The 22,639-nt window shown below is 36.7% G+C and overlaps 1 long non-coding RNA gene across 1 annotated transcript in view; it reads left to right on the top strand.

Annotated features, from left to right (window-relative positions):
* Positions 1–22,639, top strand: part of LOC145722067 (uncharacterized) — an 81,276-nt gene that overhangs the window by 39,459 nt on the left and 19,178 nt on the right. Inside the window, exon 2 of the long non-coding RNA XR_014146098.1 lies at positions 9,193–9,318. This is a non-coding gene — a long non-coding RNA (uncharacterized LOC145722067). The remainder of the gene's footprint in view (positions 1–9,192; positions 9,319–22,639) is intronic.

The raw sequence follows: 22,639 nt of genomic DNA, 5'->3' as shown, positions 1-22,639 counted from the left end.
AGAAGAAGAAGATAGGAAGGGAAAAATGAAGGGGGGAAATCGGAAGGGGAGGCGAACCATGAGAGACTATGGACTCAGAAACTGAGGGTTCTGGGGGGAGTGGGGGGATGGGTTAGCCTGGTGATGGGTATTAAAGAGGGCACGTACTGCATGGAGCACTGGGTGTTATACGCAAACAAGGAATCATGGAACACTACATCAAAAACTAATGATGTAATGTATGGTGATTAACATAACATAATAAAAAAAAGGCAAAAAAGAAAAAGAATTAAATTCACTAAGAAAAAGATACTCTCATAGACTGACACAAAACTTAGTACTAGGTTTTTGGTATTACTACAACAGAATGAAAATATAAGTCCTTAGCTTACCAGAAGGACAGCATGTATCAGAGGCTTGATTGATGTTTACTCAGGTTATTCAGTGGCAAATCATATGGTAAAATAGTTATCTCTGGAAATATAGGACACAGGTCATGTATGAAATGAATTCCCGGCTTTGGGGGGATAGCTTTAAAGAACAGTATTATTTGTTCATCTTGTTTGCTCTTGGATGTGTTTAACATAGCATAGAAAGAATTGGCAATTTGCAAGTAAGAATGAAAAAGAATATAGAACATTCAGCAGTGGGGCTTGAAAAAGGCAACTCCTTCTTAAAACCAAATAGTAAGAGAGTATGAGAACTACTTGAAAAAACTTTGACCTCTTATTAAAGTTCACCCTTTTGTCAAAGACCAAATTAAGAATATGGTTTCAAGGGGCACCTGGGTGGCTCAGTCATTAGGCGTCTGCCTTCGGCTCAGGTCATGGTCCCAGGGTCCTGGGATTGAGTCCTGCATCGGGCTCCCTGCTTGGCAGGAAGCCTGCTTCTCCCTCTCCCACTCCCCCTGCTTGTGTTCCTGCGCTCTCTCTCTCTCTCTAAAATAAATAAATAAGATCTTAAAAAAAAAAAAAGAATATGGTTTCAATACCTATTGTTAGTTATCTTCAGTCACTATGGTCCCTCAGGCAAAGTTCAAGTTAAGACAATGGGGCCAAATAAAAGTTCTTAATTAGATAAAATGACTTAAGGGCAAAAACTCAAGGTTGTGGTTCTACTGAAGCCCAGAAATTCAGAGTGCCTAACCATTAATTTGAGAGAGACACATGAAAACAAGTGACCGAAGAAATATAGCTGTTTGGGTTTCTATATAAATGAAAAACATAATTCTGAGTGTGTTTTATAGGCATATGAATAAGATTGGTATTTGGGTATATGTGAAACCTGTTAAATTTCTGGAAGAGTTGTACTTCCAAAAAGAACTAGGAGTCTGTGACTCAGACTTCAAGTGATTGTTGGACCACCCATATTTCCTATACAATCTTAAAAAAAAAAATCTCCTTTTTAATATTCAGGAAAGCCTATTGCAGATGCTTATTAGTGCATATAAAAAAATGAAGTGTAAGTTGTTGACCAGTGATCTGAAAATTTTCAAAACAGTTATGGAATTGGATAATCAAATAGAAGAGATGTAAGACATAGGGATGTTGTATAAGAACTAGACTAGAAATCTAGCTCCTAGTTGGCTCAGTTGGAGGAGTGTGCAACTCTTGATCTCGGGGTTGGTGAGTTCGAGCGTTGGGTGTAGAGATTACTTAAAAACAAAATCTTAAGAAAAATCTGTAATATTGCCTTTATGCTCCAATATGTAGCTCTGTGTTCTTGGCCAAGAAATTCTCTTTCTTGCAAAAATTTAGTTAATAATATATCGATTAACCATTTTAGAATTTTGTTTTGAGAATAAAATGAAAGGGGACATTCTTTGAAAATGTTACAGAGTGATATAAAGAAAAACTTAGTCACCCAGGTAATCAAAGGACTATAGTATTATTAAACTGATACATGATGTAGCTTTCTGTCCCCTAATTTGTTCAGCTCATTAGAATAGCCAGCCATGTTATTTTGATCCTATAAGATATGTGCATCTGATTATTTTAGTCACTGAACATTTAAATTTTTCAAAAGACTTATTTATTAGAGAAAGTGAGCATGAGTGGGAGGGACAGAGGGAGAAGGAGAGAGAATCTCAAGCAGCCTCCCACTCAGCTTGGAGCCCAACTCGGGCCTCGATCTCACAACCGCTGAGGTCAGGACCTGAGCCGAAACCAAGACTCAGACTCTTAACAGACTGTGCCACCCAGGTGCCCCTAGTCACTGAACATTTAAACAAAAAGCACATCTTTTTCTTTTTAGATAGCGTCCCGATGGGATGGTTTTTATCACCTATGGTAGATAAGAAAACAAGAGATTGCTGTCTTTCCAGATTTTTAAAAATTTTAATTGTGGTAGGTCAAATAAGGAATTAAGAGTAAAAGTGAAATTTTTTTAATAGAGGATTTGAAGATAAAAATCTAAGGACAGCCCAGTGGCAAATGTTGTCATTTAAAGTGAATTTACATTCTGGGCACAGCAAATTATAATTTTTTTTTAAACCACAGACTTAAGTGAAGCAGAAGATGTGAATGTGTATATTTCCCCTAGTGCCTCATGAATGTTTTCTAGGCCTCTCTCAAAGGTCACAACCACTCAAAGTGGTGCCATGTCAATTAAAACTGTCTACAAATTGAAGTGCATTTTGGCATTTGTTCAATTACTGAATAATGTGGGATGCCTGAAAAGAGTCAGTCATCTTCAGGAGTCTGAACTAGGGACCAATTTTCTAAGTTTGGTTTATTATTCAGAGTAGAGTCTATGCTGTCTTGACAAATTTAAAACAACAAAAGTGTGGTTCTTGCCCATGCCAGACGCCTGTATGATGAGCTGGCCTGGGGCTTCTGCTCAGTTTCATCATAGTGCTCACTCTGGAATCCAGAATAATATATCAACTACAATCTGAACATTGGCAGTAACTATAGTTGAGGCAGAAAACATGCACTTCTGCAGTAATAGACACATAGTCATTTCCATCCTCCTTTCTTTGACCAGGGAACGACATACACAGCCATGTCGGAGATACATACACAAAAATTTAAGCCTCCTGTGAGTAGGAGAACTGATGGAGCATGTCTAACACAGCTGGCTTTATACAATACAGATTTATCACTTATATTCCAAATAACTACTTCTGCAAATAGAATATTTTTATTTAAGCATAAAGACCTAACACCATTTTACCCATGTCTAAAACTTAGCATTTACCAAATTTTTGACATGCTAAGTTAAAAAAAAAAAAAAAAGCATTCCAACAGTCTGTGAACTAAAAATTTTGTTCCTAAATAATTTTTATGCTTTCCTGTTCATTCTTATGGCTGCTTTATAGCTCACATGGGGTACTGATTAGGTAATTAGAAAATGCTACATGTGGTAAGGGGGCCCTCTCATCTCTGCCAGAAACTAGTACCATTAAAAGTGCTCACCTATCAACACTCGGCAAGGACTAGAATCCCTAAAGTGTTGGCTGGCAGGCAACGCCATTTTGGGATAGCTCGAAATTATCATTAGAGAGCTGCTGTATGAAAGATGAAAATAAAAAACGGATGTTAGTGTGAAAGTAAGTCCAACATCTGAGGATCAAAGATAATTTTTATACGTTTTTGCTCTATGAAATGTTCTTAATAGTATATAATTACCATAGATTGAACTTTGTATCACCAGAAAAATGACCTCTTTAAATTTAATATTTAAAAAATTTAGTTCAGTGGTTTTAATCTTGAATTCTACTTTAATATTATATTCATATCCTGCTTTCTTTGTATTCATATTTTGGGGCATATGGTCTGTAGTGTCATTTTATACTTTGTTGTTGTTTTTAATTTTCTAAAGTACTTTTTTTAAAAGTTTTTATTTTAATTCTAGTTAACATACAGTGTAATATTAGTTTCAGGTATACAATATAGTGATTCAATACTTCCATACATCACCTGGTGTTCATCACAGAAAGTGCCCTCCTTAATCCCCTTTTCCTATTCAACCCATCCCTCCCCCCCCACCTCTCCTCTGGTAACCATCAGTTTGTTCTCTATAGTTAAGAGTCTGTTTCTTGATTTGCCCCCCCACCCATTTTTTCCCCTTTGCTTGTTTTTTTGTTTGTTAGTTTACTTTGGTCAGGAGAGTCCTGACACATGTTCAGTTGGATTTACTTCAAGGAATTTTGTATTTGTTTTTTAAGATTTTATTTATTTATTTTAGAGAGAGAGAGAGAGAGGGAACACAAGCAGGGGGAGTGGGAGAGGGAGAAGCAGGCTTCCCACTGAGTGAGGAGCTGGACGCGGGACTTGATGACCTGAGCCATCCAGGCGCCCCCTCTCTCTCTCCCTCTTTTAAACTAGGATACATTTTAATACCAAATGTTAAGAGTTATCTCTGGGTGGAGATTAAAGGTGATTGTTTCTTTTCTTCCTTTAATTCCAGCTTTAGCATTTTAATAATGTACTGTATGTTAAGAAACAAATTATTAATATAAATGATGATGTAGCTAAATAATTTTTTATATATGATTTATAATGTCACTTATTTTGCTATTCTCCTCTTGGAATTTGAGTGCCCTAAAAGATAGGTTACATTAATACACATAATTTTTACATGTTGTTTTTGTTGCTGGGAATGCCTATTAATGACTGAAACTCAGCAGAATCTTTTTTAAGTTTTACTGAGATATCTTTGATATATAAAAACTGTAAATATTTAAGATGTACAACTTGATGTTTTGATATATGTATACATTGTGAAAAGATCACCACAATCAAGCTAATTAGCATATCTATCTCCTTTACATATTTACAATTTTGTGTGCATGTGTCAAGAAAATTTAAGATCATCTTTATAAATTTCAAGTAAAAACTAAATTTCTCATCCTCACCATGCTGTATATCACATCTCTATAACTTGTTTACCTTTGACCAGCCCCTGTCAACTATCATTCTACTTTGCTTCTATGAATTTTTTTTTTTTAAGATTTTATTTATTTATTTGAAACAGAGAGAATGAGAGACAGAGAGCATGAGAGGGAGGAGGGTCAGAGGGAGAAGCAGACTCCACGCCGAGCAGGGAGCCCGATGTGGGACTCGATCCCGGGACTCTAGGATCATGACCTAAGCCGGAGGCAGTCGCTTAACCAACTGAGCCACCCAGGCGCCCGTTTCTATGAATTTAACTATTTTGCATTCTGCAAAGTGAGATTGTGTGGTATTTCTTTCTGTGTCTTGCTTATTTCATTTAGTATGATGTCCTCTGGCTCCATCCATGTTCTTAAAAACGGCAGGATTTCTTTTTTTTTTTAATCTTGAATAATATTCTATTGGATATACCAGGTTTCCCCTGCTATCCAAAAGTAGTGTTCCTATGAAAACTTTCATAAGCCAAAATGGTATAAAGTGTAGAAACAGTTGCCTTTAATTTATATGGGAAAATTTTGAGCATTTCCCAGACCCAAAAAGTAACCTCTCATAGGCCAATGTTCTTTTCTTTTCTTTAAGATTTTATTTATTTGAGAGAGAGGGTGTATGAGTACACGTGCACAAGCTGGGGGGAGGGGTAAAGGGAAAGACAGAAGCAGACTCCCCGCTGAGCAGGGAGCCTGATGCGGGGCTCCATCCCAGGACCTCAATATCATGACCTGAGCCAAAGGCAGCCACTTAACTGACTGAGCCACCCAAGGGCCCCAGGCCAATGCTCTTTTCACTTTTTGCCTTTTTTCATAAAAGTGAAAATTGTTTTCAGATTTAAGTTAGTGACAACAGGTAGGTCTTTTGTAAAAGTGAAGTGGGGTAGCACAAGCTTTTGAAAAACAGGTTATATGTAGACACACACGTATATGTATACATATTTCACATTTTATTCCTTCATCCATTGATGGACACTTTGGTTGTTTCCATAACTTGGCTATTGTGAATAATACTGTGATGATCATAGGGGTGCAGATATCTCTTCAAGATACTGATTTCAGTTATTTTAGATATATACCCAGAAGTGGAGATGCTGGGGGCACCTGGGTGGCTTACTCGGTTAAGTGTCTGACTCTTGGTTTGGGCTCAGGTCATGATCTTGCAGTCATGAGATTGAGACCCAGGTCAGGCTACTGGCTGAGCATGCTGCCTGCTTAAGATTCTCTCCTTCCCCTCCCCCTTTCTCCTGCTCGTGCACTTGCATGTGCAAGCTGGCTTGCTTAAAATAAAAATGGAGTTGCTGAATCATATGGTAGTTCTAGTTTTAATTTTTTGAGGAATCTCTATACTGTTTTCCGTAATGGCTGTACCAGTTTATACCACTGGTGTATAAGGGTTCCTTTTTCTCCACATCCTTGTCAATATTTGTTAACTTTTTTCTTCTTGATAGTAGCCATCCTGACTGGTATGAGGTGATCTCTCAGTATGGCTTTGATTTGCCTTTTCCCTGATGAATAGAGATGATGAGCACCATTACATGTACTTGTTAGCTATCGGAATTTCTTCTTTTGAGAAGTGTCTATTTAGGTCCTTTGCCCATTTATTTTTTATTAAGACTTTATTTTTTAGAGCAGCTTTAGGTTCACAGCATAATCAAGTGGAAGGCATAGAGGATTCCCATATACTGTCTGCCCCACATGGGCATCGCCTCCCCCATTATCAACATCCCCATCCAGAGTAATACATTTGTTGCAGCTGATGAACCTACATTGACGAATGATAATCACTGAAGTCTATAGTATACATTTTGGTTCACTCATGGTGTTGTACATTCTGTGGATTTGGACAAATGTGTAATTACATGTATACATCATTATTGTATCATCCAGAATATTTTCACTGCCATAAAAATCCTTTGTACTCTGCCTATTCATTCGTCCTGCCCTCATGTAACTCCTGGCTACTACTGATCTTTTTACTGTCTTCATAGTTTTGTCTTTTCCAGAATGTCATATAATTGGAACCATACGGTACATATCCTTTTTAGATTGTCTTCTTTCACTTAGTAATATGCATTTAAGTTTCCTTCATGTCTTTCCACGGCTTGATAGCTCATTTCTTTTTAGCTCTGAATAATATTCCATTGTCTGGATATATCACAGTTATTTATCCATTCATCTATAGATGGACATCTTGGTTGCTTCCAAATTTTGGCAGTTATGAATAAAACTGCTATAAATATCCATGGGCAGGTTTTTTTTTTTTTTTAAAGATTTTATTTATTTATTTGAGAGCGAGAGAATGAGAGAGAGCACATGAAAGGGGGGAGGGTCAGAGGGAGAAGCAGACTCCCTGCCGAGCAGGGAGCCCGATGCGGGACTCGATCCAGGGACTCCAGGATCATGACCTGAGCCGAAGGCAGTCACTTAACCAACTGAGCCACCCAGGCGCCCCCATGGGCAGGTTTTTGTGTGGACATAAGTTTCCAGCTCTTTTGGGTAACTATGAAAGAGTGTGATTGCTGGATGGTATTGTAAGGGTATCTTTAGAGAACCAGACGGGTCGATGTTGGGCCCATTGCACCTGCACTGGATCTCAGGGCTGAGTTTCTTGTGAGGGTGCTTGTTGGGGCTTTTCTGGCCCAGAGAGGGGATTAGCACCAGCTCAGTTAGTTGAAATCTCTTAAAGGCAAAAGTGATGGCACCCTTGGTTGTGGAAGCTTGAGGGGATCTCTCCAGTAGATGTGATGACTGTTGGTTTCCTCAGTGGTGAAAGTTGCTGAGTTCCTTTGCAAGCAGGCAGCTGGGGTCCACAGCTATGAGCACTGACATCCTTTGTGGTAAAAGTCACAGGGCATCTATGGTGGCTGCTTTTCAGGCCCACATGCGGGAAGGCTGCTGGGGTCTTCTGAGATCAGGCCATTGTGGCCCGTGGTGTCACTTGCCATGTGGTTAATACGAATAGCCTTGCCCTTCTCTGTGTCTAGTGTCTCAGCTGTGCTGAACTCCTCAGTGATCTGGGTAGGATGAAGGGCAGCAGGTCCTTCAGGAAAGCAGGTCCTTCAGCCTTCAGAAAGACTGGGAGAGTCCAGTGCTCATCCTACTTTGCTTTTCCTCTCCTAGGAGATCTTGTGGGTTGATCTCCCTCTTGGCACTGATCTGTGCTTGCCTAGGGATAGGATGATGTAGATGAAATGCAGTTTTTCTTTCTACCTTTTCTTGTGGTTTTTCTTACTTTTTTTTTTCACCCTCACCGTGTTGCTGTAGCTTCTTGAGTAGACTCCAAGGCTCCTTGAAAGCTACTTTTATTCATGGATAGTTGTCCAGTTATTGTTTATTTGTGGAGTGATGAATGTGAGATCCCTGACTCTGCCATCTTTTTTTTTTTTTTTAAGATTTTATTTATTTGACAGAGAGAGACACAGCGAGAGAGGGAACACAAGTAAGGGGAGTGGGAGAAGGAGAGGGAGAAGCAGGCTTCCTGCTGAGCAGGGAGCCCGATGCAGGGCTCGATCCCAGGATCCTGGGATCATGACCGGAGCTGAAGGCAGACACTTAACGACTGAGCCACGCAGGTGCCCCTCTGACTCTGCCATCTTGCTGACATCACCTGGTAGAACTTTTTGTTCATTTTCAGTACTGTGGAATGAATCAAATGCCAGCATTTGATTATAAATACAATTATCCATTCTACCGTGACAGACATCTCCCCTTATGTATTTATTTAGTGTTTGCTTTTATGAACATTACAGCTATGAATATTCTCTAGTCTGTCTTTTGGTGCTCATACACAAAATTTTCTGTAGGGGATTCTTCTTTGTATTAGCTTTGGAACACTTCTGTGGTTGCAGTCATTTGACAGCTCATCTGGGTCTACAGGGCCCAAGATGATCTCGCTTAATCTGTTTGGCAATTGATGGTGGCTCTTGGTTAAGACAAATCAGTTATTCTCTGTATAGTTTCACCTCTTCCAGTAGGCTAGATTTGGTTTTTTCACAGCAAGATACTCTGAGGGTTCTAAGAGAGTGAAAGCAAAGGATAGAGAATCTCTTAAGTTCCATGCTCTGTAATTCCCACACATTCTATTGGTCAAAGTAAGGCAAAAGACCAGTCTGGATTTAAGAGATGGGAAATATAGATATCACCTCTTTGTGGCCATGTTTTCGATCTAGCACAGTTCATTTTCCAGCCAAAACAATTGTTTTTGTTATTTATTGCTACATAAAAACCACCTCAAACTTAATAAAATAACAATGATTTATTACTTCCTGTGATTCTTGTGGTTGGCAACCTGTTCAGGTTTTCTGTTTTTTGTTTTTTTTTTTTCCTAGCTTGGGAGTACTTATGAGGTTGGAGTCATCTGGTGGCCTGAGGGATCTGGAGAATCCATGAAGGCCTCACAGCGTGTCTGGCAGTTGGAACAGGCTATTGACTGGAGCAGTATGGATCTTCTCTAGGTATAGCACTTTATCCTTCAGTAAACTGGATTAGGATTTTTCACACCATTGTAGTTTTGAAGTTTAGTAAGTGAGGGTAGAATCCACAAAAGCTGTAATATCATCCTAAGCTCTGTAGCCTACCTGATATCACTTCCAATAGATTATTGGTCAAAGCAAGACACACATCAGTCCGGTTTCAAGGGGTGGGGAAATAAGCTTCTACTGATGGAATGGGTTGCAACCCATCATGAAGATGTTTTAAATCCACCATAGCTTGAGAGGATCTTTTCTTTAAAGTCTACTTTGTCTGATTGTGTGTACATACACACATACACACACACAATGTTAATATTTTCCTGGTTTTGTCTTGGTCATTTAAATTTTATTCTTTTCTTTCCCTTCTCCTTTAAATAACATGTGGTTTGCCTTTTAAAATCCATCCAAAAATATATTTGTTTTTAAACTTTCCTTTGTTATATTTTTAAAAATAATATTTTTAAAATTCTGTTATTTTTTTCCTGTGGACTAGTTTGAGTGCTGGAACATTCTCATGTTACGTGATGTACTATGTCTCTGTTGTTTGGATTCACTGGTATGTCTACTCTGGGACTTGATTGGACAGAATTTCAGGGTAAATGTCAGTTGTGTTCTGGGATTTAGCCAATGTGCTTGCTGGTAGAAAGTACAGAAAAATGTAGGTAAGTGTAGTCTCAGGTAGTATTGCAGAATTTCTCTTTTATCTAGGAAATAATACAAACAAAATATTTATTGGATATTGATTGGAAATTATTTATTTCCAGAAAAACTGTCATGACTTTTAATACTGTTCTCAATACTCTCTTCAATAGAAAATATTATCCTTAATAGAAATTTCTGAACCGCTGAAAATTAATTTCATTTAAATATATTAGTAAACATCAAATTTTCTCATACTAAAAGTTTTCAACAACATAAAATATTTAAAAAGTAATTTTCTTTGATTAATTTTACCAGAAATGCCTCTTTAACATTTGACAAATTTAAAATAAAGTCTTTCTTTTGAGGGTGAATATATTTTTGCCCCTATTTCCTGCTATAATTTACATTTTGACAGGAATTTTTAGTAACTATTTTCTTAAGTATTTATAAGATATTGGGCAACATATTTTTATGATCTCAAAACCATTTTTGAATGTTTTTTGTATTTTCTTAAGCCTATCATTCTTAATTTATAAGCAATGACTACACTAAAATAAACAATTATGGTTGTGAAGCCAAATCTGTTAGCACATGAACTATGACAGAGTTGTCTCATTTAGCAGGGAAATTAACTGTATAACAATTGTGCCATACACACTAAAAAATACCAGGAAAAGAGCATCACACTGGAGCTCATAAAACAGTATTTTCTCTTGAATACTACTGAAAAAAAATGTAAATTTCTTTCTCAAAATACAGTTGAATATAGTCTTTTGTTAGAATAAAATAATAGTCTTTTGTTATTAGTAATAACATCTGTGAAGTCTCATTAAATCGTGGACCTGAGAAGATCATATATCATGGAAGGTTGGCTAAAATAAAGTCAACACTTTGTTTTATGAGGGCATATTTGGGGTGGATTAACAAAGTTGTGGTTTTAATTTGCATGAGGCACAGCAGAGCAACGGGAATTTATATTTTTTGGAGATGTTTGGAATTAGTAGTGACTGACAAATTGAGATCAAGTAACTCTGTCATTTTCCTTTCTTTCTGGATACTTAATAGGTATTAAAGCCAAGCCTCTGGCCTTGACCTTCTCCAGGAGAGAGGGGGCATAAGGAGAATAAGGCATCTAGGTAGCCCAGACTTCCCAGCATCAGCCAGAGAGCTCCTTACATGGATCCACCCCTTTTCTGCTTTCTGACCAGGTGTTTCAAGCATCATCAATCAGCCTCCGGCTGACTATTAAGCAGCAGTGGGAAGGTAAAGAGGCCCCTGCCCAAGTAATTGAGAGTTAAAGTATTTACACACCTCTATTATTCTGTTAGGCTCACAAATAGCCTTATTAAAATGATGCTCTAATAAACTTCAGCCCAACTAGCTTCAAAAAACATACACAAGAGCCAACTTCATTATCAGCAAACTGCAGGCTTTGCCTGAGTCTGTGGAGCAGGTGACAATTTGATTTTTAAGTGGCTTACTGATACTTTGCATTGATGTAGCACCATTCAAATGAAATCTCAGAGTGCTCTACAAAACATTAATTAATGACAGCTCATAATATCCCATGGAGGATTGTACATTTTGCAGCTACCCTTTTAGAGATGAAGTTTCCAGGAGTTAAGAGACTTGATAGAAGTCACACTTGAAAAGCAGTTGTGAAGCTATGAACTGAGTTCAGAATTTGAAACTATCAATTTCTAGCACTATCAACCAGGACTCATTTCTTCTTATAGCATGTTAATAACCCAAATGATCAACATGTTGTTTTTGAGGTTTTTATTTAAAGTAAAATTAGCGTAATTCAGAAAGTAAACCGATCAGTGTTGCAGAAAGGCCTTCTCAATAATTTTGATAATGGCTGTAACTTTTTACTTGATGCAGAAATAGTTAAATTTAAAAATGGGGGTGTTTATTGTAAAAGACACTAAATTATTTGATGATGGTGATTTGCTGGAAAAATGTAAGGTTAAATTTGGCAATTTGGCATTGAATATCAATATAAAAGTTCAAAACTAACACTGATAGATATCTAGTTGTAACCACTCTCTAAAGAACGTGTGCAGTATGGCGGTTAAGACCATTAGCTTTGGAGCTCAGTGGAGTTGAACACAACTTTTGGTGCTGCCATTTATTTGCTGGGACACAATTGCTGGAGAAAATTACTGAATCTTTGTGAATTTCCGTTTTCTCATCTGTAAAAACAGAGAGGCTCTAACATAATTAAAACATGCATACATACACACACAAAGGTATGAAGAATGCCAGGTTTGGGAGAAAAAAAAAATATCAAAGAGAGGGCGCCTGGGTGGCTCAGTTGGTTAAGCGACTGCCTTCGGCTCAGGTCATGATCCCAGGGTCCTGGGATCGAGTCCCACATCGGGCTCCCGGCTCAGCGGGGAGCCTGCTTCTCCCTCTGACCCTCTCCTCTCTCATGCTGTTTCTCTCTCGCTCGCTCTCTAATAAATAAACAAATAAAATCTTAAAAAAAAAAATATCAAAGAGAAAAAAAACCATCAAAGACTTTCAATGACAGAGAATAAACTGAAGGTTGATGGAGGGAGGTGGGTGGGGGATGGGCTATTTAGGTATTAAGGGGGGCACTACTTATGATGAGCACTGGGTGTTTTATGTAAGTGACGAATCACTAAATTCTCCTGAAAACAATATTAACACTATATGTTAACTAGAATTTAAAATAAATTTGAAAAAAAAATGTGCTTCCAAAGAAAAAAAAAAAAAAGAATGCCAGGCTTTTATCAAAAATGTATTCCATTTCCCTGGTGGCTCTGGAAAAATCAACTGGAGTTTTCTGCCTTTCTAAACTTAATTTTTAAAAATATATAATCATGTAAATGACATAAAATTTAAAATTTACCAAGAGTATAAAATTGAACAAGTGTCTGCCTCTTCTGCTAGTTCCCATTGCCACCTAGATCTCTCCCAAAAAGAACCTCAGAATTTCTTCGGTGTATTTCCAAATCTAGCTAAGAATTTACAGATCTATTTATTTATGCGTTTGCTTATGTAATCAAAATTGTTATATCTAATATATATTGTTCTAACAATTGTTCTTCATATTATGTGTTTGAAATTATTCCTATTAGTATGTTTAGAGCTATTCTTTTTAATAGCTCTGTATTATTTCTTTTTAATGAATAAATTGTTAACCAGTAGCATATTGAGGGGCAGGGTTCCCTCCCCACCGCTCTTTCCTATCATGACTAGTTTGGAATGAATATCCTTGTACGTATTTTATGTTGTATATAGGCAAGTATATATATAACAGGATAAGTAACTGTAGCAAAATTATGTCAAAGTGTGTATATTTTAATTTTGACAGATATGGCTGAATTGTGTTAAATAGAAATTGTCAGATTTGACAGTACCACCTGTTTCTCCTCACCCCTGCCAATATTGTATATGTCACATTTTTTTTTTTTTACTTTTGCCAATCTTATAAGTGTATTTCACTAATTATCATAGAGAATAAAAAAATTAAGGTTAGGAGACATGTAGATAACAATATTACCAACAACAAAAAAGAATAACTTCTTTTGCTGCTTAATTTTGACCTCTGTGTATAATCCTTAATAACTTAAGTTTACCACCTGACCAATATCATCACATGAATCTGGAGCCATGTTGGTTTATATTGTTTAGGTAAATACAGTTCTCAAAAGCACCATCTTAACACCATCAACTTTATATTTTTTCAGAAGTTTTAAGTGGTATTTATATAATATCAGACTGTTTGATCATACCTCAGCTACTATTTTTTTATTTTATTTGTTTATTTGACAGAGAGAGACACAGCGAGAGAGGGAACACAAGCAGGGGGAGTGGGAGAGGGAGAAGCAGGCTTCCCACGGAGCAGGGGGCCTGATGCAGGGCTCGATCCCAGGACCCTGAGATCATGACCTGAGCCGAAGGCAGGCACTTAATGACTGAGCCACCCAGGCGCCCCATACCTCAGCTATTATAATGTTCTTAATTTCACTTAGAGAAAATTAAACACTAAAGTACATTATTGGATTTTATATTTGAGATATTTGGTGCAAAGTTTTGACTATTTTGTTGAATTGTTGCTGGCATGAAAATTTGGTTCTCGTGAGTTGGGTTCATTTGTACGTGGCGATCTGCTGAAAAGCAAGTTATTTTTTTACTTGGTCACAAATATAGTTGGAGCACAGTATGTGTATGAGTGTGTGTCTGTGTACTTGTTTGGAATGAGCGCTGTTGACAGTATTCTTGGCTTTCAAATTGAAATAGTAAAAAGATGTTCACTGGTGTCACCTATGTTTTCATGGGACAGCATCTTAATTTAACACTGCTATTCTACTAACAGATTGGAGTTGACATTCATGAAATTGATGTTTATTTTACATGCACATGAGTTGAAAGTTTTAAGCAATTATTACTATAATTCTTTGACCTCAATTATGCTGATAGTTCAAATACAGTATTTTTTATAGCCTGGATCAGCTCTGTAATTGAATTACTCCCCTACTTCATTTTTTTAAATAGAGTGCTCACGTTTTTCTATTTTTATACTACTATTGATAAAAGAAGTTTAATATGTGCACACAGAGGTGGGTGTGGCATGTGCAGAACGGTTTGGTGGTAAAGCCACAGTGGCCTTGATGTTCCATTATTATGTGCCATGCTTGTTGGGTGACTTCTGAGGTCCTTGCCACGTCTAAACCCACAGTTTGAGAAGGGTGAGTTAGGTGAAATAAAGGGACAATTCACTGGATCATTTAACTGATTTAGGCAAAAGCCTTTTTAGGTATAGAGTTACCACTTTTTTTTTCTTTTTACTGAATAATTAAATAAAACATTTGATTTAAAAATAGATTTGAAACCAGTATGACATTGTTTAATTATGCTTTGGGTCAAATTTTGCACATTTAAATGGAGAACAAAAACAAAATAACCAATTTCCCTAGATACTTGCTTTAATCTAGTGTACCCTACACTCACATTTCAAACTAATTTTTTGTGGAGATAACAGGTGCTTGCTCTTCCCAGGTTTTGTACTTCTTTGTCTAAGAGGAGTTTTATCCCATAACAGAACTAGATATCCCTTGAAGACCACAGCTGTTTGATTTTGAGGTCTCCAAGCCTAAGTTCCTAAAGAAAAGGTTGGAAGCAGCTATGGAGAGAAGAATCCAATTTCTTTCTGTGGTTCTGGGTCAGTGGTTGACTTGACGGGGTGGGGAGGTGGACGTTGTGCACTGCACTCAACCCCCCCACCCCCCGCCGTGGTTGACGCTCTGTGGTCTCAGTTATCTAGTCAGTTGCTGTCTGGAAGCAGATGGTCTTCCTTCTGAGGTATCATCAAAAGGTTCATAGTCACCTAACACTATGTCACAATGCTTACGTCATTTCCTTCACTTCATCTCATAGCGTAGGCATTTTATCATCTCCCATCCCAAGAAGGGTGAATGTAGTACAATGGGATACTTGCAGAGACCACTTCATATAACTTATTACAGCATATTGTTACAGTTGTTTTATTAGTAGTTATTGTTAATATCTTACTGTGCTTAATTTATGAATTAAACTTTATCATAAATATGTATGTATAGAAAAAATCCTAGGATATATAGGGTTTGGCACTATATGGGATTTAAGGCATCCACTGGGGGTCTTGGAACATATCCTCTGCGCTTAAGAAGGACTATCGTACTATACTCTTGGCTCCTCAGATTCCTCCTACATTTTCTGGTTAGTTTGGCAGAGAAATACTGAAGACCTAGAAATTCCAAGGACCCCATGACCTTGGACAATGGACATAAAATTGCAGTAACCAGTTGAAAGTAACTAGAGTGAACCCCCAGGTGCTTTGGTCACCTGTAACATCTCTGGAAATTCTTAGCACTACCTGAATTAAATTACTGTGATCTTTGCTTGGTGCTTGCATTTGTACCTGCAGAGATTCTGATTTAATTAGCTTGGGTGGCAGAGTATGTGTATGTGGGCTAGTATGTGTGTGCACATACACGCATACATGTATATATGTGCATATATATCGCAGGTGATTCTAACGATCTTCACAACAGCTTTTGAAATTGGTGTTGTTTCTGTTGTGTAGTGGCTCTTAGGCTTTAAGACATTAAAAATCACTTGGAGGGCTCCTTAAAACACAGAATGATGGGTCCACCCCCAGAGTTTCTGATTCAGGAGGCCTGGGGTAGGGCAGGTGATGCTGATGCTATATGATAGGGACCACACTTTGAGAACTCCAGGTATGGAGGAAGCTCATAGGCTTGAAGGGAAATAATGACCTTTGCAAGCTCACACAGCAGCTAAAAGAGCTGGGACTTGAAACTCTCTAATTTTAAGTCCACTGATTTTTTTTTTTTTAACTAGAATAGTGTGTTACACTTTATAAATTACTTTTGTATCTATTATCTCAAATTGTGCTTGAAAGGGTGGGGCTGACAGGGGCTATTATTGTGTAATCATGAAGAAATTTCAGCTCAGGTAGCTGAAGTGGCTTCCACATGACTACGTAGCCACTAAATAAAAGAGAGTAGAAATTCATCAAGATACCTATCTTTAAAGTCCATGTTTTTCCATTATTCTAAGTTGTTCTAATCAGCCAAAATGAAATTGTCTCCTACTTTAGGTATGTTCTTTTTTTTATTTTTATAATACAGAACTCTTTGGTATTAACTAAATTCTGATTGCTGGGGTGACATAGTATTAGAACCATTTATATGACTAAAATTTGCAACAGTAATTAGTGGTATTCTTTGTCTTAATTTCAGATTCTTTATTAGAATAAATTATGCAGAATCATCCTATATCCTGGAAATGTGTTTATTTGGAAGATTTCCAACTTTTAAAATATTGTCTGTGATGAGTTGATTGGAAACATAAAGATTGCCTAATTTATTTTAAAACCTACGGATTCTATCTTTGGAATGCCAGTATGTAGGTACATGTTGTTTCCTTTCTGGCTATTGAATAGTTTCTTCTAAAACAAAGTATGCATCTCATATAGGAGAGATGTCAGTTCAGGAGGTAAATTTTTATTTACTGGGTGTTTTTCACTTATTCTTTGGATTGGGCAGAACAAAAAGAAGTGTTATTCCTTTGAAAGACTGTTTCATTGCTGTGCCTGCCTGAGGCCTCATCTTTCTACATGCACTTTAAAATGCACATTTGTCCCTTTCAAGGGACTCTATCTTTTTGCCAACATCTGCAGAACATTTCAGTGAAAAATATGCAATGGCTATTCAGCCCTCTTCATCTGTATAGAAACTGCCAGGAACTCAGCCAGACTGACGGACAGCTGCTTCTTAAACATTACCAAAAGTGAGTCACATTACTGTGTATTTTCTCTCTCTCTCTCTCACACATACACACACACACTTGCACAATTATGGATCCAGAAAGGTATTTACATTTTGATGAATTCAGAAGAAACATTTCTGCAAATAAAGTTTGAGCTAGCTATGTAGTTTATATGGATCTGTTTTAATATTTACAATTATAGATGAAGATAACTTGCCCAAAACAAATATAACTACAACAAAATAGTAACGCACTCAACAAGAAAACAAACATACCAGTAAAAGGCCCGTGAACTCAAAGCATAGGCTTTTGAGAAGGTAGCAAATACTTTAAAAATAGAGAAATACAAACATATTTAATTTGAACTAGGTAAGGATCAGCTTTAATACTGAATGGTTGTTATTTTCAGCCACAGAGAAAGAGCTGAATTTTCTTTAAGATCTGGCTGTACTACTTATGTGCTTTCAGTCCTATGTGGAGCTTAAATAGTTTTTTCCACCATTAATATTTTAGCCTGAACAATACCAGAGAATAATATTCATATCTATAATGAGATACCAAGGTGGGAAAACCATGGCTCGGTTGAAATGGTGATGTAGACTAGCTCCCCAATGGAGCTATCCTGCTAGCTGAGCAGGATACTTTCTCACCTGAACACCTCTCACTCTCTACCAACTATGTCCATGAGGCTCATTCTCCCATATTAAAGTCAGGTTTTTTCCTTCCTACAGAAACCAGTTTTTCTACTCCCCCCCCCCTTTTTGTTTTGTTTTTTGTATATCATGTAGATTCCTGATTTCAGGAAGTTATCTCGTCTTCTCCTTAGATTGTCTTCTTCTTAGGTGCCAGACTTCATCTTACTTTCTTTGCACTTATGCCAAACCTGGGAGATGCTGGGTACATGATAAATAGCTAACAGGTGAATGAGATAACATTCCATTTTATTACTATGATCTGAAAAGGTACTGTGTCTTGGAAAAGAGATCACTAATAGAGTCTGGAATCCGTAGCAATCTGATTTAAATGTCTACATATTTTTAATAATGTCTGAAATAAAATTTTAAGGTGAGATTACTAAATCTTTGCAACGGGCGATTATTATTTGTAGTAGCTAGAGCGCCTTTGTTTCAATTGTTCTTCCATAAAGGAAACAACAAGGTTAGTAATTAGGGAAGTGTCCTGTAAAATGTTTCAAACTTACAACAATATTCTATTTAAAATTGATTAGCCTCATAATTGTTCATTGATTGGAGCCTTCATTTGAAATAAGATTTTTAGAAATTTCTTATTTTAATTTAATTTTAATCCTTGAGAAATGCAACCAGAGGTCCCCAAATGAAATTACTAATGAACCTATCAACAAATTATCCTAATTGACCACTCAATTATGTGGTAGCTGAGAATTTAAAGAAAAAAATATTTGAGGACAATAGATATGATTTGTAAAATTACTCGAATTGGCAGATTCTGTAGCCTTCAAGTCCTCTTTTTAGGTGAAATTGCATTTATTTTTCTGTCATCATTATTTGAGACATCTTTCTCTCTAAAGCCCTTGAAACTAACTTCTTTCTTTCTTTACTTCATTCTCCCTTCCTTCTCTCCTTTTTATTTCCTCCCTCCCTGGCCTAAACAATACCAGATTTTGAATAATATGTCATACCTACAATGAGGTAGCAAGTGAGAAAAGCAAAGCATGACCCTAACTTTGTAATGATAAGATGGACTGGCTCCCTAGAGCTTAACTGGTAATTGCTGATTTCTTCCTTCTATCCTTCCTCCTGCCCTTCCTTTTTTCTTTTTTTTCTTCTATTCATCCATTCTTTTTAAAATTATTCTGATCTTCTGTCAGGAAAAGAGAACCGTCTCTTTACTAATGCTGAGCTCTTGAGTTAATAAAACCAAAATTTTAATTTTCAGTTTTCTTTAGAGTCATTTTAAGAGGAGAAAAAAACAGATTCTGATTAAAATGATCTACATAGTAGTTTGGAATGAGGGATGATGGGGTTTAGGGCAGGTCACCCCAAAGTATGCCATTTTGGCATATTGATTATTTTGAATAAAGTTACTTAAGAAACAGTGCCCGAAAAACGCTCTGACCCTCTTTTGTCCCCCTGAAAGCAGGAATAAATCTCCCATGTGAAAGGTACCCTTCTCATAGCAGGAGGCAAAGAGACATCCTTATCACCAGAGATAAGGAACTCAGGACTAAGCAGGCTGCATAAACAAACCCTGTTACTTCTTCACTAACAAACTACTCCAAACCCAAACTTCTTTGTCTTATCAGTGCTTCACAAATTTATTGTTTCTTTGTCTTAAAAGACACCTGACTGGTGTCTTTGGCCACCTCTTTGAGTGTCATATTTTTATGAGCTCCTCTATGTATGAAATAAATTTCTCTCCTGTTAACCGGCTTGATGTCAGTTTAATTATTAGATCAGTTCAAGAGTCTAGAAGGAAGAGGGAAAGGTTTTCCTCCCCTACAGGAAATGAGCCAAACTGTCTTTGGGAAGAGTCCAGTTCTCTGCACAGAATTCCTCTCCTCTGTTTTCTGAGAGTGTGCTTCCCTAGGAGACCAATGTCATCATCACTCGGAACTTGTGAGACAATACAGATTCTGGGGCCCTAACCCAGAGCTACTGATTTGGACACTCTGGAGACAGAACCCAGGGATCTGTTTTTACAAGTCTCCCGGGTGGTGCTAAATGCATGCTCCAGTTTTATAACCTATTAATTTCTTTTTGTAAAATAAAGGACCTAGTAGGCTTTAATATAAGATTTCTACCATGTTTCTCAACATCACACACACACACACACACACACACACACACACACACACACACAAAACCCAAACAAATGTATGGTGAAAATGCAATTAACATGGCTGATCATAGAGGGAAACTAAATAATGCAATTTTACCAGTTGAGATTAGGTTCTTCTGTTTTGTTTTAGGGGTGATTCTACTTATCCCTTACCAAGACTAAAATGTTACTGTATTAATTGGAGTCTGATGGCAATAAGCATTTATTAAAGTACACAAAACAGCATTCAAATAATTCATGCTTCTGTAAGTTATCTTTGAATTCTAGTGTGGGAAAGTTTGAGAAGAGAGGAGACATGCAGAAATTTTTCTAATCCTTAGGTAATTGTTGCTAGAGGGAAATGTATACAAGTGTTTTCAAATTGTGTTGAAATATGAACACAATTTCTTTTTTCCCCCCAGTAAATTTCCTTAGTGATTTTTTTAAGATTCTCTCTGTCATGGAATGCTTTTATTTGAGGACATGTATTATGTATAGCCAAGAATCAAGGCTTTCGGAAATTGTTGATTCTAACAAACTTCAAAGTTCTTAACATATGGTTGTTGTTGATTGAATTTATCTAGCATAACAAGAAACTAAGATAAGATTTCATTTGGCAAAGAACACTATGAAGTATCGCTTTATGGAAATCCATTAGCTAGGACTCTAATGTATGAAGTAACGTGAGAAATGCAAATAACAACAATATAATTAAACTGTCAAATATGATAGAGAAATTTATGTGAAAATGCATGTAGTCCCAGTTTTCTTTACTTTCCCCCCCTGTTTTTAAGGCAACATCACAACAGTTCCTTCTGAGAATATTTATAACCTGTCAAGAGAAAAGGCTAGAGACTATGTGGCTATGAATCCCTGAGTGAAAATGTTAGTTTCAAAGCACCATTGATGTAAATATTGCCTTTTCCATTTTGTGGAATGGGTTGTTAGGCTGATAAATTTGTGTTAGCATAATTATCTAAAGCCACTGGCATTAAAAACACCAGTGCATTTTTGTAATAGAATTATAGATACTGGATCATCTGTAATATAGGACATATAGTCTTAACACAATGATTGTTTTTTATGTGAGGAAAAAAATCGCACAATAACAACACAAAGATGTTTAAGAGGAAGTTTGATACAGTTGTTGAGAGATAGTATTAAAAGAAAAGACATTGCTTCAGAGAAATATTACTATTTCTGCTAAGCTGTGCAAAAATTGGAACCTGTCCACATTTTCACTCTCATAGCTACACATACATTCTTACACACACACAACTTCCTCATCCCCAAACATTTCCTCTCTTCCTCTCATTGGCTTTCATTTGGTCTTATATATACACTGAGATTATTTTATATATTAAGTAGCAGATTATCTCTGCAAACAAATCAACTACAATAAAAATAACCAAGGAAATCATTCATAATTGAATTAATAGGAGATATTAATGTTCTAAAAAGAGGAACTTACTCCTAATTAATGGGAATTAAATGTTGTTTGTCCAAGGAAAGAGTTTAGAGTCAAAGATGGAGGGGACGGTTTGAATAACAATAGATGTAGGAGAAAAGAGATGTGTCTGTGATTATGTTTTTCATTTTAAAGTAGAAAATTATTTTACTGACCTAAGAGAAAATTTCATTTTAGCAAATTGTGAACTGTTTTTATGGAATGAATATAACATTTGTCATTTCAAGTTGTTCAGTAGTAAAAACTCTAAATAGTAGCTGTTTTTATAAGTCATTGTGAAGAATAAGTGAGATATTGTATATATGACATATGGTATGATTTCATACGATATATAAAAGAACACTTTTGCATATCTCCAAGCTTTAGAAGAAAACATTTCTCAGGATTTCTAGGTATGCAGAATGCCCCTAATATAACAATATATCAAGTGTCTGGTAGATGGGCTTGTTTTAGTTCTGTGTCTGTTCCGTGTCAAAGTCATTGACCTAGGTCACATATATTCATTGATTCTATTTAGATGACCAATGATACAGCACAGTTTCCAGAAGCAATACATGATTATTTTTCATAAAAAAACTGATAATGTTAAAAAGGAAGGAAGGAAGAGATTTCATTGTGCCATCATGATTAAAAAAACAAAACAGGGTGGGGGGATGGGTTAGCCTGGTGATGGGTATTAAAGAGGGCACATATTGAATGGAGCACTGAGTGTTATACACAAACAGTGAATCATGGAACACTACATCAAAAACTAATGATGTAATGTATGGTGATTAACATAACATAATAAAATAAAATTAAAAAAATAAAAAACAAAACAAAAAAACACATGCATAATCGCCAGAAATTTGGCCTATTTAGCTAATCCAAACCCAGGAGCCATTCTCAACTCCTTTATTTTCTTTATATTCACCTCCATTTTATTTCCCTCACACTCCAACTCCATTCCATCATAATCCTGCCTTAAAAACCCTGAAGCCCAGTGGCTTAATACAACATGCTTGCTCATAAGTGATTTTGTGAAAGTAATTTATTGTGGTTCCAACCAGGTTATCTTTCATTTGTTTCTTCCAAGAGATTTGTCACCAG

Source organism: Leptonychotes weddellii, chromosome 6 (assembly GCF_054177405.1).
Source record: "Leptonychotes weddellii isolate Sample4059 chromosome 6, ASM5417740v2, whole genome shotgun sequence".
Lineage (NCBI taxonomy): Eukaryota > Metazoa > Chordata > Mammalia > Carnivora > Phocidae > Leptonychotes > Leptonychotes weddellii.
Note: the sequence above shows the minus strand (reverse complement) of the source record. Positions and strands in the feature narration are given on the sequence as shown.